The sequence below is a fragment of the Callospermophilus lateralis genome, unplaced genomic scaffold (genome assembly GCF_048772815.1).
Source record: "Callospermophilus lateralis isolate mCalLat2 unplaced genomic scaffold, mCalLat2.hap1 Scaffold_730, whole genome shotgun sequence".
NCBI classification, from domain to species: domain Eukaryota; kingdom Metazoa; phylum Chordata; class Mammalia; order Rodentia; family Sciuridae; genus Callospermophilus; species Callospermophilus lateralis.
Window position 1 is genome coordinate 731,813 of NW_027515347.1, and position 14,882 is coordinate 746,694.

At 40.0% G+C, this 14,882-nt stretch overlaps 1 pseudogene; it reads left to right on the forward strand.

The window, feature by feature from the left end:
- Positions 1–1,905: 1,905 nt before the first annotated feature.
- On the forward strand, positions 1,906–4,696 carry LOC143640910 (arginine-glutamic acid dipeptide repeats protein pseudogene; annotated as a pseudogene).
- Positions 4,697–14,882: the final 10,186 nt, after the last annotated feature.

Here is a 14,882-nt window from a genome sequence, read left to right on the forward strand (position 1 = left end):
GTAAATGCGGGACTCTATTTTAACAAACTTGGAAGACATCAAATTTGCTTCATTGTATTTTAATTTCATTGTAAATAGAAATCCATTATGCAGTGTACAAATGGGGATAGCACTAAGAGATTCATCTCAAGACTGCCCTAGGAGCACCTCTCCTCCCACCTAATTTTCCTAATTACTTTGCCTTCAATCTTTTACCCATCAGCCATCCTGCAGTAAAGCACTCCTTCCTACCCTCCCCAGTCATCCACTCCTCTCCCAGAACACTTAGGCTACCTAAGTTAACAAACACTTCCTGGAAAACTTGTCAAATTTTAAAAATAATAACACCTTCGTCTTCATAGAAATAGAACTTAGTGGGGGTAGGACTTAATGCAATAGTTGATGTGCAGAATTTTTCATTTAATAGAGTTTGTAATCACCATATGAGTAATGCTTTGGGATAAGTGCATAGAAACATTATTTATAGAAATAAAAAAATGAAATCTTTTCTAAATGTGAGTCTATGATTTCCCTTTCATCAGTAAGTCACTAAACTCACATGACATGTTTTTATTCCTTTAATTGCTAATGTAATATTAAATAAATTATGTTTATATTTGAGTTATCATCAAATGTAACCATCCAAGTGAAGATATACTGCCTACAAGTCTAAACCTTCACCTGAGATCTAGCTTCTTATGAGATGATGGAAGTATGTTTAAGTCAGCACCTATGATTTCATAGTCACCGCTATACTGGTACAGTGTTGAGATCTATATAACAACAATACTGGACCTGTGAGTTTTCTCTGGGAAAATTTGGGAACATAATAAAGTCTAACACATAAAGTAAGGAGAAGTTAGACAAGGAAGAGGACAGCATATTTGGAAAAAGTCTGGTGATTTTTTTACACATAGTTCACATGAAACAGGAAAATAAATCTTGACATAACTGTAGATTTCAAGAAAGAAAATAATGGGGTGAATTTGAAGCATAAAGGAAACATTGGAATACAGACTATGTTATAAAGTATAGATTAGTTTTAAAGGCAAAATGAAGACAATAGGAATTTTAAATAATGAGTGACATAATATATACTGCACCTATGTGTTGAATCACTCTTGAGTGGCATTGGTAGAAAAGGAAGACATGGAATTAAGGAGATCAAACTGTTAAAATAATCTGTAAAGAGTGAGAGAACATGTTTAATAAAAAAAGAAGGGTGGTGGTGGCGGCGTCAGCGGCAGCGGCAGCGGCAGCGGCCCCAGACCCGCGCCCCCCGCGCCCCCCGCGCCGCGCGCCGCCCGGCCCCTCCACGGTCACACGCCGAGCAGGCCGCAGCCGCCTCTGCCCTGCGCTTTGTGGAGCCTTGCGGAGTGACAGGCAGCGGCCCCTCGCCGCCCCCGGCCCCTGCGCTTACCTGTGGCTGCCGGGGTCGGCGGCGCAGGACCGGCTCTGAGCCCTGAGAAGCACTTCCTTAAGGGACTCAGGCAGTAAGGCAAGAACTTCTTCAGAATTAGAAAGGAGCTGCTTCCCAATAAGGAAACAGGGGAGCTGATCACCTTCTACTATTACTGGAAGAAAACCCCTGAAGCAGCCAGCTCCCGAGCCCATCGTCGGCACTGTAGGCAGGCTGTGTTCAGGAGGATCAAGACTCGCACTGCATCCACCCCAGTCAACACACCCTCCAGACCCCCGTCCAGTGAATTCTTGGACCTAAGCTCAGCCAGTGAGGATGACTTTGACAGTGAGGACAGTGAACAGGAGCTGAAGGGATACGCCTGCCGCCACTGCTTCACCACCACATCCAAAGATTGGCACCACGGGGGCCGGGAGAACATCCTGCTCTGCACTGAGTGCCACATCCACTTCAAGAAATACGGTGAGTTACCACCCATTGAGAAGCCCGTGGAACCCCCACCATTCATGTTCAAACCCGTCAAGGAGGAGGACGATGGGCTCAGCAGGAAGCATAGCATGAGGACGCGACGGAGTCGGGGCTCGATGTCTACACTATGCAGTGGTAGGAAGAAGCAGCCAGCCAGCCCTGATGGTCGTGCCTCGCCCATCAATGAAGACATTCGCTCCAGTGGCCCGAACTCTCCCAGCGCTGCCAGCACCTCCAGCAATGACAGCAAAGCAGAAACAGTGAAGAAGTCAGCCAAGAAGGTAAAGGAAGAAGCATCGTCCCCTCTGAAGAGTGCCAAGCGCCAGCGGGAAAAGGTGGCCTCTGACACGGAGGAGGCCGAGAGGACCAGCTCCAAGAAGACAAAAACACAGGAGATCAGCCGGCCTAATTCGCTCTCTGAGGGTGAGGGAGAGAGTTCAGACAGCCGCAGCGTCAATGATGAGGGCAGCAGTGACCCCAAAGACATCGACCAGGACAATCGCAGCACGTCCCCCAGCATCCCCAGCCCTCAGGACAATGATAGTGACTCGGACTCATCAGCCCAGCAGCAGATGCTGCAGGCTCAGCCTCCAGCCTTGCAGGCGCCTGGTGGGGCCACCCCCACAGCCCCTCCAGGAGCACCCCAGCTTCCTGCCACAGGACCCACACCCTCTGCCACTGCGCTTCCTCCACAGGGCTCCCCTGCAGCCTCGCAGCCTCCTAACCAGCCACAGGCTCCAGCAGCACCTGTGGCCCATGCCCACATCCAGCAGGCAACTTCCCTGCACCCGCCATGGCTGCCCTCACCACATCCCACACTGCAGCCTCTGATGGGCCGGCCGGCCAGGCCTCTGCACCACCTCATACCGAGCCCCCCCTGCACAGTCAGGGTCCGCCTGGCCCTCACAGCCTGCAGGCTGGATCCCTATTACAGCACCCAGGCCCTCCTCAGCTTTTTGGCCTCCCTCCTCAGGCCTCCCAAGGACAAACGCCTCTGGGGACCTCCCCAGCAGCAGCTCACCCTCACACCACCCTGCAGCTCCCAGCCTCTCAGTCAGCACTGCAACCTCAGCAGCCCCCAAGGGAACAGCCTCTGCCATCAGCACCCTTGGCCATGCCTCACATCAAGCCCCCACCTACCACACCCATCCCCTAGCTTCCAGCCCCACAGGCCCACAAGCACCCACCTCACCTGTCAGGGCCCTCACCCTTCTCTTTGAATGCCAACATGCCACCACCACCGGCTCTGAAGCCCCTCAGCTCCTTGTCCACACACCACCCAACCTCAGCCCACCCCCCCACCCCTGCAGCTCATGCCTCAGAGCCAGCCCTTGCCCTCTTCTCCTGCCCAGCCCCCTGGGCTGACCCAGAGCCAGAGCTTGCCCCCTCCTGCTGCTGCTCACCCCCCTGCCAGCCTCCACCAGGTGGCCACCCAGCCCCCTTTGCTCAGCATCCCTTTTTCCCTGGAGGCCCTCCTCCCATTACCCCACCTACCTGCCCCACCACCTCAACCCCACCTGCAGGACCCAGTACGTCCACCCAGCCACCCTGCCCTGCTACAGTTTCTTCAGGAGGCAGTGTGCCAGGAGGGGCGCCCTGCTCACTTCCCACTGTCCAGATCAAAGAGGAGGCTCTCAATGATGCTGAGGAGCCTGAGAGCCCCCCACCTCCCCCAAGAAGTCCGTCCCCTGAGCCCACTGTGGTGGACACCCCCAGCCATGCCAGCCAGTCTGCCAGGTTCTACAAACACCTGGACCGAGGTTACAATTCATGTGCATGGACAGACTTGTACTTCATGCCCCTGGCTGGGTCCAAACTGGCCAAGAAGAGGGAGGAGGCCATCGAGAAGGCCAAGAGGGAGGCTGAACAGAAAGCCCGGGAGGAGCGTGAGCGGGAGAAGGAGAAAGAGAAGGAGCGAGAGCGCGAGCGGGAATGGGAGCGGGAGGCGGAGCGAGCTGCTAAGGCACCCAACTCAGCACATGAAAGCCGCCTTGGTGACCCCCAGCTCAGCGGTCCTGGCCACATGCGGCCCTCCTTTGAACCACCACCGACTACCATAGCTGCGGACCCCCATACATTGGTCCCCGACACACCTGCTCTCCGGACACTGAGCGAGTATGCTCGCCCCCACTTGATGTCACCCACCAACCGCAACCACCCCTTCTACATGCCCCTCAACCCTACTGACCCGCTGCTGGCCTACCACATGCCCGGCCTCTACAATGTGGACCCCACCATCCGGGAGCGCGAGCTCCGGGAGCGGGAAATCCGGGAGCGCGAGTTGTGTGAGAGAATGAAGCCAGGCTTTGAGGTGAAGCCCGCAGAGCTGGACCCCTTGCACCCTGCCACCAACCCCATGGAGCACGTCCCCCGGCACAGTGCCCTCACCATCCCCCCTGCTGCCTGTCCCCACCCTTTTGCCTGTTTCCACCCCGGCCTGAACCCGTTGGAGCCGGAGAGACTGGCCCTGGCAGGCCCCCAGCTGCGGCCCGAGATGAGCTACCCTGACAGATTGGCAGCCGAGCGCATCCATGCTGAGCGCATGGCATCACTGACCAGCGACCCCCTGGCACGACTTCAGATGTTCAATGTAACTCCACACCATCACCAGCACTCACACATCCACTCCCACCTCCACCTCCACCAGCAGGACCCCCTCCACCAAGGTTCGGCAGGTCCAGTTCACCCCCTGGTTGACCCCCTGACTGCTGGCCCTCACCTGGCTGGTTTCCCCTACCGCCCCCCCCCCGCACCCTCCCCAACCCCCTGCTGGGACAGTCTCCCCATGAGCATGAGATGCTGTGCCATCTAGTGTTTGGCACCCCCTAACTTAGTGAGTCCTGGACTGGACTGAGCGTCCAGAGAGCTTCCCTGCAGTCCTGGGGTTTGGCTTTAGTTTTCTTCCCTTGATTTCTCAGTAGGTGCTAGAATCCGTTCACACCATTCACTGTGTGCAGACACGATGGACACGTGGGTGCCAGAACCCATGGAGCTTGCAGACAGGTGGCATATGAGTTTGGAATCCAAGAGCTATAATTTTTAAAAAATCTTTTATTTTAATACATTGTAGGAAATTTTCATAATTTGAGAAAGCTCTGCAGCATGGCTTTTTATGTCTGTAAATAAATAATTTTAGAACAGCCTTTTTTTCCTTCCACAAACTACTATTCTGATCTATTTTTTTCCAGCCATGTCACTAATTGTGAATTCCTACCAGCAATTGACAGAATACAGAGTTGATTTTTTAAAAAAAGTTATATATAATTATCCCTTTAATTAATGGGAGCAGATGGGTGTTAACTAATTACAAACAGGCAGAAGCTTGGACTAGGTTTGGTCACAGCAGTGAGCGTCCAGGGGTTTGCAGGGACAATGTTACAGACTATTTTGCTGCTTTGATTTTCACTTCCGTCTTTTTCCCGCAGGTGCTTTGCCAGCGGCGCAGATGTCTGACAGCGAGCCTCTTTCATTGTGTACAGGAGTGTGGGAGTTCTGTGTTGGCTTTCTGTTCCCTGGTGTCATCATTGTCCAGTCTCTGTGGGATAGAAAGCACATGTTTACATGTGTCCGATGGTAGATTTCCTTACAGAGTTCTATGCACACACATTTGTTTTGGATAAATTGCCTTTTTAATACTTTGAAGATTACAAAAACATTCTAGAAAAATCCAAGAAAATGATTCCATATAACTTAGCACATGAAAGAGCCAGGACATATGCCTCCCAATGGGATCTATTCAAAATCTGCCCTTTTGTGACATCACCATTTGGATGTCCTTGCAAGGACCCAGTCAAGTCGTCATTACTGCAAACTGAGGCTGCTTGAGTGAGGAACACTGGGGGCCCTTAACATGATTATGAGTGGCAGCCTGCCTCTTTTGGCCCCATGCAGGGTGACTCACATATGACTGGGAAAGTAGGCTTCTGCCTGGAGGTACCACTGGTAGGAGGTTGGCCCCTTCCAAAGCAGAGCCATCCCTGCAAGACAGAGGGTGGGAGACCTGCATCTGTGGACCACACCTCTGCCAGGACAGGACCCCTTCCCATCCTCTCAAACTTTGGAGGCCCATTGTGTGGTGCACATCTCAGAATTGCCGGTGGGTCAGTGGACAATGTGCACCCAGAACCCAGGCCACAAGGGACAAGTCAGGGGCTTGACTGAGACTTGCAGCAAGGCCCTCTCCAGTTTCTATCAAAAACCCTGTTGGGTGTTGAGTCGGGACAGATAGGATTGTTTTAACTGATAAATATTTGTAGTTTTTTTGTTTCATATTCTCTCATTCCATTTCTGCCTCAATTTTAGTTCCTTAGGGGGAGGCAAACTCAAATTAACCCTTTGCCATCAAACGACTGGCTGCTATGCAGGCATTATTCCTTCTTGGGTGGGTGACACACCACCCAGGCGCTCTGCCTTGCGGGCTTCCTCTGGCTCTGAGAGGCCTCTTCCTGCTGGGTGCCCTCTCCTTCCCTTGACACTCCTCTTTTGCTCTTGTCTCCCCCACCCCCTCCTTTCTTTGGTAGAACCTAACTCCTACCATTCGGTTTAACTTGTTTATCTCCTTTATTTCCCATTTTTCCAAAGAAGAGAAAGAGTGAAGTACTTTGAAGTCTGTACTTGAAAACTGTCTGAAGGTGTTTTCTTGTTATGTTTCGGGTTTCTCCCCATATCCCAAGGTGGAGCACTGCGATTCTTCCATTAAAACCCACAATCTGAAGCCCTTGCCCGATCACCTAGAGTTTGTTTAGGAGGCCCCAGACCTGTGTGGTGTCTTTGAAGCCCGACCACTTGGTTTTCTTTTGGATTTTCCTTCCTTTCATTTGAAGTTCGGTTTTGCTTTTTGTGTTTTGTATGTGTCTTATTCAATGTCGTCAAGGTTGAGCTTCACATTTCACTGCAGCAGAAGCAGAACAGAGTGTATATTCTGATTTGCTATGATTATATATATCTTGAAGCTAAATGTATATATGAGTAGTTTGCCATGAGATAACACAGTGTATACAGAGTAGACACCCAGAAATCGTGACTTCTGTGTTCTCTCCATTTGAGTATTTTGTAATTTTTTTGAAATATTTGTGGACATAAATAAAACCAAGCTACACTACAAAAAAAAAAAAAGAAAGAAAAAGTAAAAACATTGAGTCAAAAGACTAAAATGCCAAACTGATAAGGTTAAACTTATATGCTATCTATAGCTCTGCACCTGTATATCTAAAGTAATAATTCTTACATTCATTCACACATAGACAGTCACCATGCTTTAATAGCAATGCTAAATGCTGAGAATATGGTTGTGAACATAAAATATAGATAGAAAGATGATAGACAGAGATAGATATTTACATTCGTGCATACAAGAAAGATGCTCCTCAACTTATGATAGAGCTAAATCCCAATGAAGCTATTATAATCTGAAAATATGTCAAAATGCATATTAACATACCAAATCTACCAAACACCATAGCTTTGTCTAATCTACCTTGAATATTCTAAGAACATTTACATTAGCCTGCAGTTGGAAATAATCATCTAATGGAAGCCTATTTTATATCAAAGTATTGCATACCTGTATCCAAAACACACTGGCAGCACAGCCCCTGTGCAGTACCTGTTGTTTACCTTATGATTGTATAGCTTACTGGAGGTGAAGCTTCCTGCCACACATAGTATCACAAGTTCATCCTGATGCACATTATTGGAAAAATATCAATATTCAAAATTTGTGGTGTAGTTTCTACTGAATTCATATTTTTTAACTCTATTAAAAAGTTAAAAAAACAACTGTATATATTTATGTGTATATGTATATATTTTTGTTCATATTTGTACATATTTATATATAGTTAAAAATGTACATATCAAAAGAGATAGTCTTTTGAAAAATGTAAAAGTTATAAATTTGGAAGAATACCATAATAAAAAATAACAATTTTAATCAATAAAATACAATGTGATCTGTTTTACAAGATTTTTGTCTTTTGTGTGTTTAAGATCATTGCACTGTATAGAAAAGATGGGGAGAGCAAAAATGTAGGCACACAATAATAAAAGTAGAGGGGGACTAGGTGCTTATAACCAACATGATTGCAGTGAAGACAGACACAGGGAAAACTTTTTCCACATATATTTCCAAAATTCATTTTTAAGTAAGTAACTTAGTTCAGAACAGTTCATAATAAATCTATTTTAATACATAAGCTCAAAAGCAATTTATCATGTGTATTTTAGAGAGTATGGTTTAAAATTTTATTTCACATAAATTTCTTTAAATTAGTAAGAATATTTTTATCTTCAAAATAGCACCCAATATTTGAAATATTTGAAATCTTTTAAAAGTCTTCTGCATAATAATTCTTAGACATAACTTTCAGTTATTATGCTGTCTATATTTTATTTAATATATAATAAAACATGTTACATTTGATATGTGGTATAGGTTTAAAAACTACAGATATGTTTCCTATAATGCCATAGGTTTTCTTCACAAATTATATATAACTACATCACTTAATTTCCATTAAATATTTTTACAGGTTTGCATGTGAAGGATATTTGACTTCAAATATTCATGGTGCCCTTTTTAAAAGTCATTGAATTTTTGACTGTTGCTCAACTTCTTTGTTATCCCAGTAACAAATCTCTCCCTCATCCTTTTGATGCCTAAAGACTGGTATTTTAAATCTTTATATATGTAAGTGTAACCTATAGATTTAAAAGAATTGTAGGTTGATTAAGTCTGTGTTTATCCCTGAAACCTGCATTTTAACAAGCTGCCCAGGTTAATTAGCTGGTAGTGGTGTAAATCCTTATTTTAGAAATACTGCTTCCCTAGGCTGAGTGTGGAGTCCTCTAAGATCAAATGTAAGGAGAGCACATGGTTGGAGAGCAGAGAAATGACCAGAAATGAAGGCAGATGTTAGTAAAATCAAATATGCCCACCAGCTAACAAAAGTTATTTTGCTTTTATTTGTTAGTATACAAAAGCTCACTATTAATTTATGACTTAAGCATCCCCCAATAAAGCAAATGCAAGGACAAACAAAACCAAAAACAAGAAACATTGAACTGTATTTTTCAATACAAAATCACTTCTAAATGATCATTGTCAATTTTGACTCATCTGAAATCAGCATTTAAAAGATTGCAATGTATTAGCATATAAAGAACCAAGTTTGGAAAATATACTTATGTAATTTATGCATCCAGCAATTTGTTCACATTAATTGAATACGTGCACTGTGACTTTTTAAGTATCCACATATATTATTTGGCAAACTAAAAAAAAATGAAAAATTTTTTGAGGTTATTTTTAAAAAATATGAACTAAAAATATAAAAATATAAACTCATATATCCAGCCACTTTTTACATAAATCTACTTAAATATCAACTCAAAATATATATGGAATAAACTTGGAAATAAACAAAAAAAATGTTAAAATATTAGCATTTAGCAATGTTAAATAATTCCCTCAAGTCAAAAATGTACTTATAAACAACAGGAACACAGAAATTAGGAGAAACCTCTAGTCCCAAGCAATAGGGACATGGAAGAAAGAGAAATTCAATTTGTTTCGCACATCAACATTTCAATGCAGGAAAGGGAACAGTTTCAATATATGAAGATAAACATAGTACAAACAGAAAAGAACTGTGGGCAAGAACAACCCATGCTATCCTATTTTACTCTGTTTTCTTTAGGGGATTAAAAATTCAAACCTGAAGCTGTTTTCAGTACAGATAGTCTGGAAGCCTAAAAGTAAATTGATGTACTCCAATTAAGACCAAAAAATGTTCTAGTTAAAAGGTGGAAATATTTTTTCAATCATTAGACCCAAATATTATTTTCTATTAATTGAAATGGAAATGTCTCTGACCTGGTTTAATCTGCTAATATAAATTTAATTACATTTACTGAAAATCATTTATGTGAGTCAAAAGTTCAGTTGACCAACTGAACTTTTGGACTAAACTGCTAAACTTGGACACAATCTGGTGAGAAACAGGCACTGAGGAAGGAATTTAAATGACTTGGATATGAGGAATGAGGCATTGTATCAAGTTCTTAAATGCTCAAAATACTTCATTGTTGTTCTGTTGCAAAATATTCAAGAGAGGAGAAAAATGGAGTGATTTACCAGAGAACCATGCCTAGTCTTTAATTGTAGGAGGAGAGAATTTAATGCCAAATTTACTTAAACTTCTTTCTTACTATGAAAATCATCCTAGAAGAACTAACCACATTTTCAAAATCTAACATTCTGCATCATCAGATTTCTTCAGAGTATAGAGAAACTCCACAGGATTAATTGATCAGATTAGGCAGAAGACTGTTCAACTGGTGCTGTCTAAAACTTCAATAAATAATTATTAAATGTAATTATGAAGAAAATATTCAGCTTTAAGACTGGTGTTTCGGATAGTTTAGGACTGTGTATTATAAGTCTTCATTTAAATTCAACATCAAGTCTTCATTTAAATTCTATCTCACACCAAGTTTTCCTTGTTGTCTTATACATCTCTCATGCTTACTAAATATATCTGACAATAATGACTTTGGGATTAAGATGCTATGGAAGCACACATTTTTAACCCATCTGAGAAGACAACTGAAATATATCTTAATCACAAAATCATCAATACAGAGAATAATTATCTGTCAATTTTATCTTTTAATAGATCCATAATTATAATATAATACAGGGCTATGTTTATTATTAAGGAAATTTTAAATCAAATCAGTTTGTCTCAGTTTTGTTTACCATTGTATACTCTATCTTCTTCAGGTTATCTGACATGCTCCTTATCTATAATCACAAAACCTCTTTTTTACCTTTTCTATTCATTTGATACAAATACAGACATATTTGCTGTTATTTCAGGAGCCTACTCCACAATAAAGATTAATTATTCCGTTTCTACTCTTCTGACTCTAAGGATATTATCTTATGTAACAATAAAAATAAATGATTTCAGACAACACCAAAAAAGAAGTTATTTGGATTCTTAAAAATTTTTAAATTTGGCTAATTACAAATACTATGTTTAACAGTTTATCACACTAGAATGTTGTGAATAGTAACCCACAGTGTTGAAATTTGTATAGTTGGTTTTTTGGTATCCTAAAGAATTTTATAATTAAAGGTTTCCAAATGAATCCATTTCTTATATACATGTGTCCCAGCCTGTTTTAGGGGTTGGGTCATTCTTTTGTGTGTAAGGAAAGTAGCAAGAATCAATATGAATTAACACTTGGATCAGGAAGCAGAGTTCATCAAATTGAAAAAGTATTCAGCATTTATAGACAAAACTGTCAGAATAGACTACTAGATACAAAGAACCTTACTCAGAGGTAGACAAAATTTCTCTACTCAGTCTTCAGTATTCTGTTTTATTATGGAGTAATTATTGTTCAATTTACAAATATTTACTGAGCACCATGGTGTGCAATGAAGATATAAAATGGAATAAGACACATTTTTCACAGTTAAACAGGCATTAACAGTAAATAAAATTATGTAACAAATGCCATGGCAGAAATATGTAGAGAATAGTAAGGAAATTTGGGGAAAATATACAGAAGGCCTAGTTGCTATTTGTACTTGACTATCTTTTAGGAATTATAAGAATATAAGAGGAGTCATCAAAATTTTCCCTTTGATATTGGTGAATAATTCTATCATGAATATGTGTACATTGAACAAATATTCACAAAATATGTAAATATTTTTGTAAATACTTTTTAAATATCGGAGAGATATAAAGATGTTTATCAAAAAAATGCAAGTTAATTAGATTGGGGGATCCAAATAATGTCTTCAAGAAGATGACTTGACATCATTTGCTTTATTTAGAAAAAAAAAAAACTCTTAGTAATCAATGTCTAAAAGGAACTTAATTGGGGCAAAAATAAACTTCTAGCTCTATTGTGCATTTAGAATGGTGTTCTGGGAAGATAAGCTAAAATTAATAACCTTCACTCAACTAACTTTATTTGAAACAGAATAATTTTACTTTCTTGCAAAGATATGAGTACAAAAACTCATGGTGGAAGTATGTCTGTTATATAATATTTGTTTTCATGATGCCACAGTTATCCAGATGGAAAGAGAAATAATCTATAATTAATTTGGAAGTTTTTTCTATCCTATACCAATTCTAAAAATATCTTGAAACGTGGATGTCTGCCATCATGTAGCTAAAACCCTTGAGACAGTCGTAAACTACCCACTGACCTTTCTGTTAACTGAGATTCATGGACGCAAGGATCATCTTTTAGATCTTACAAAAAGGATTGCCTTTTTCTGGTGTCATCAGAAGTTTTTGACCTTTCTGTTTCCCCCCTCAAGAAACTGGTCTAGAATTCCAATTTTATCTTTATATTTTAAGTATATAATTCACGAACTCTTTTTTCCCTTTAACTGAAGCACCTTTCCTTTCCTGGTTTGCAAATTTTGTATATTTTTGAATCTTAGGAAGTTGGAAAAACATTTACAATGCTTTCAAACACAGACCAAAATTTGCTATAAAAGCAAATATCTACACCAGATGTAATGTCTTTAATATAGATCTGACTTTGGATATGATCTGAGAAAATGAAGATTTGGCATATATTTTTATAAAGTTTTCCTTCCTGTGTTGATATTTTATTAATAATTGCATGTTTCTCCAAAAAATACCACTTAACACATCATATAATAATACTACCCTGGATATCATACTCCTAGTCATGTTTTCCAATTATGTAATGACAGGGTGGTACACAGAGAGTCATGGAATTTATTCTGTGAGAGACTCTAACTTCCTTTTATACTCTTGATCAGAGTCTGTGTGGAAATACAGAATACATTTGTCTGCTAGAGAAAATAATGAACATAGACATTTAACTGATTATTTGTCCTCTTTGAGCTATTTCTAACATATCAGGCCCAGTCTTGGGAATTTTAAAGATAAATGACTAGTATCCCTTCTTAATACTTTCCTATTTGGTATTGTCTATTTGCTATTTTTTAAGTTAAAACTTTCATTAAAATTTGGCTACAGACAGATAGTATATTCATCTAAGTGTTCTCTGTAGAAAGAAGAAAAGTTTTCTGTGCACATTTTTGATTGAAAAAAAAAGATACAAATCTAGACTATTAGCACTACAATGATGTTCCAGTCACCAGGCTCATCCTGACACCTGACCTGGGAATAACTTTGCATTAATCTTTCCAAGTAATTGTTATGTTCTGCCCACAGGCATGTGGACAAAAAGCAGGAAACAGCAGATAAATAGGATTATACAGTTTAGGGATTTAATTGCTGGAACATTGAATATGCCTGGGAATCTGCTTTTGATACTTACTATGCTTAAACTATTATATAGTTTTTTTGTTTTAAGACCATACAGCATATGGATATGAAGATATGGAAAAATCTAAGGAAGGATGAAGAAGTTAATGAGAGAAAAGAAATATTATTAAAGAAAAATTAATTAAAAATTCTATGTAGCAAAATAGTATCTCTCCTGGCCTATTAGTTCCCTATTAGTCATTATTCTCAAAATAGTTTTTCAAATGTCCCAAGAATAAATGAAGTGAGATTAATGCAAATGTTCATCACAAGGACAAATAGCTACAGAAAATATGGCATAAACAGATCAATAGCTATAAAGATACATACACACTATGGAATATTATTTGACCTCAAAAAATAAACTAACCCTTTCCTTTTGTGACAACAAAATGGAGGACATTACATTACGTGAAATTAAAAAAAAAAAAGATAAATACAGCATGATCTCATTTGTATGTGGAATATAAAATAATAAGAGTCATGGAAGCAAAGAATAGGATGGTTGTTTCTAGAAGGTAGGAGGTGGGGGAAATGGGAGTGATATTGTCAAAAGAAGAAAGTTTTTATTAGAATATAAGTTCTGGAATCTATTGTACAGCATGCAGACTATAGTTGATAATTCGATGTATAGCTGAAAATTGCTATGTAGATCTTAATTATTTTATCAAAAGAGTGAGCTAAATAATGTGTTAAGTATCTTCACTTAGTCATCTTATAATGTATACACACATCAAAATACTGTTTTACACCATAAAAATTTACAATTTTATATGTCATTTCAACTTTAATACAGCTGGAGTGGTACATATTTTAAAAAGCTAGAAATTATTCCAAGAGTTTTTCATAATTAAAAATATAAAGAATAAATAGCATCATTCTAAAAAAATCTAAAATAAACATAATATCAGATGATATATGTAAAAGATATCATAGGTTGATCTATTGTCAAAACACAACTATCTAATCAAAGTAGAATGGAGACCACATACATCATTTTCTAGTAGCCACATTTTAAAAAAATAAAAAGAAAAAGATAAACTTACTTTCAGTAAAATATTTCAGTTAAGCCAACATGTTCAAAATAGTGAATTTCCATCATATAATCAATATACAAGTTAAGAAAAAAAACTATACATCCTTCATTTCATATTAAGTCTTCAATTTCCCAGTATGGAATAGCAACAGCTGAATCATTCATTTGGCTAGTGGCTGATATACTGGACAGCATCCATTTAATATGTTCCTATCCTGAAGTTTGTTTGCTCTTTTAGAAACAAATCCTTTAAGATGATAGTTGGATATTGAATCAAAATGAAATCAGGTGCCATTCATATCCTATTGTGAAGAAAGGCAGTTCTCTTTTTAAAACAAAACAAAAACAAAATTTTCTCTGGGCTAAAAGCAAATGTTAGTGTAAGCACATTAGAAATCCTTTATGGAAAATAGAAAATAAATAAACTGGCATACATAAAGAAACACTTGAAAGAATCCTTTTGCTCTGTAAATGGTTTTTAAAAGCAAAAGCATGGATCATGCTATTAGCATTGAGTTGCAACAGAAGAAAAGCCTAAGTAAGTCAGGAAGCATATCAGTTTAGCAGACCAGTCACAGGAAGAGCCTTTCACATCATGCAGCTTATTTCAAAACTGCGAAGTGACAATCTGCAAAAGTTGAAAACAGCA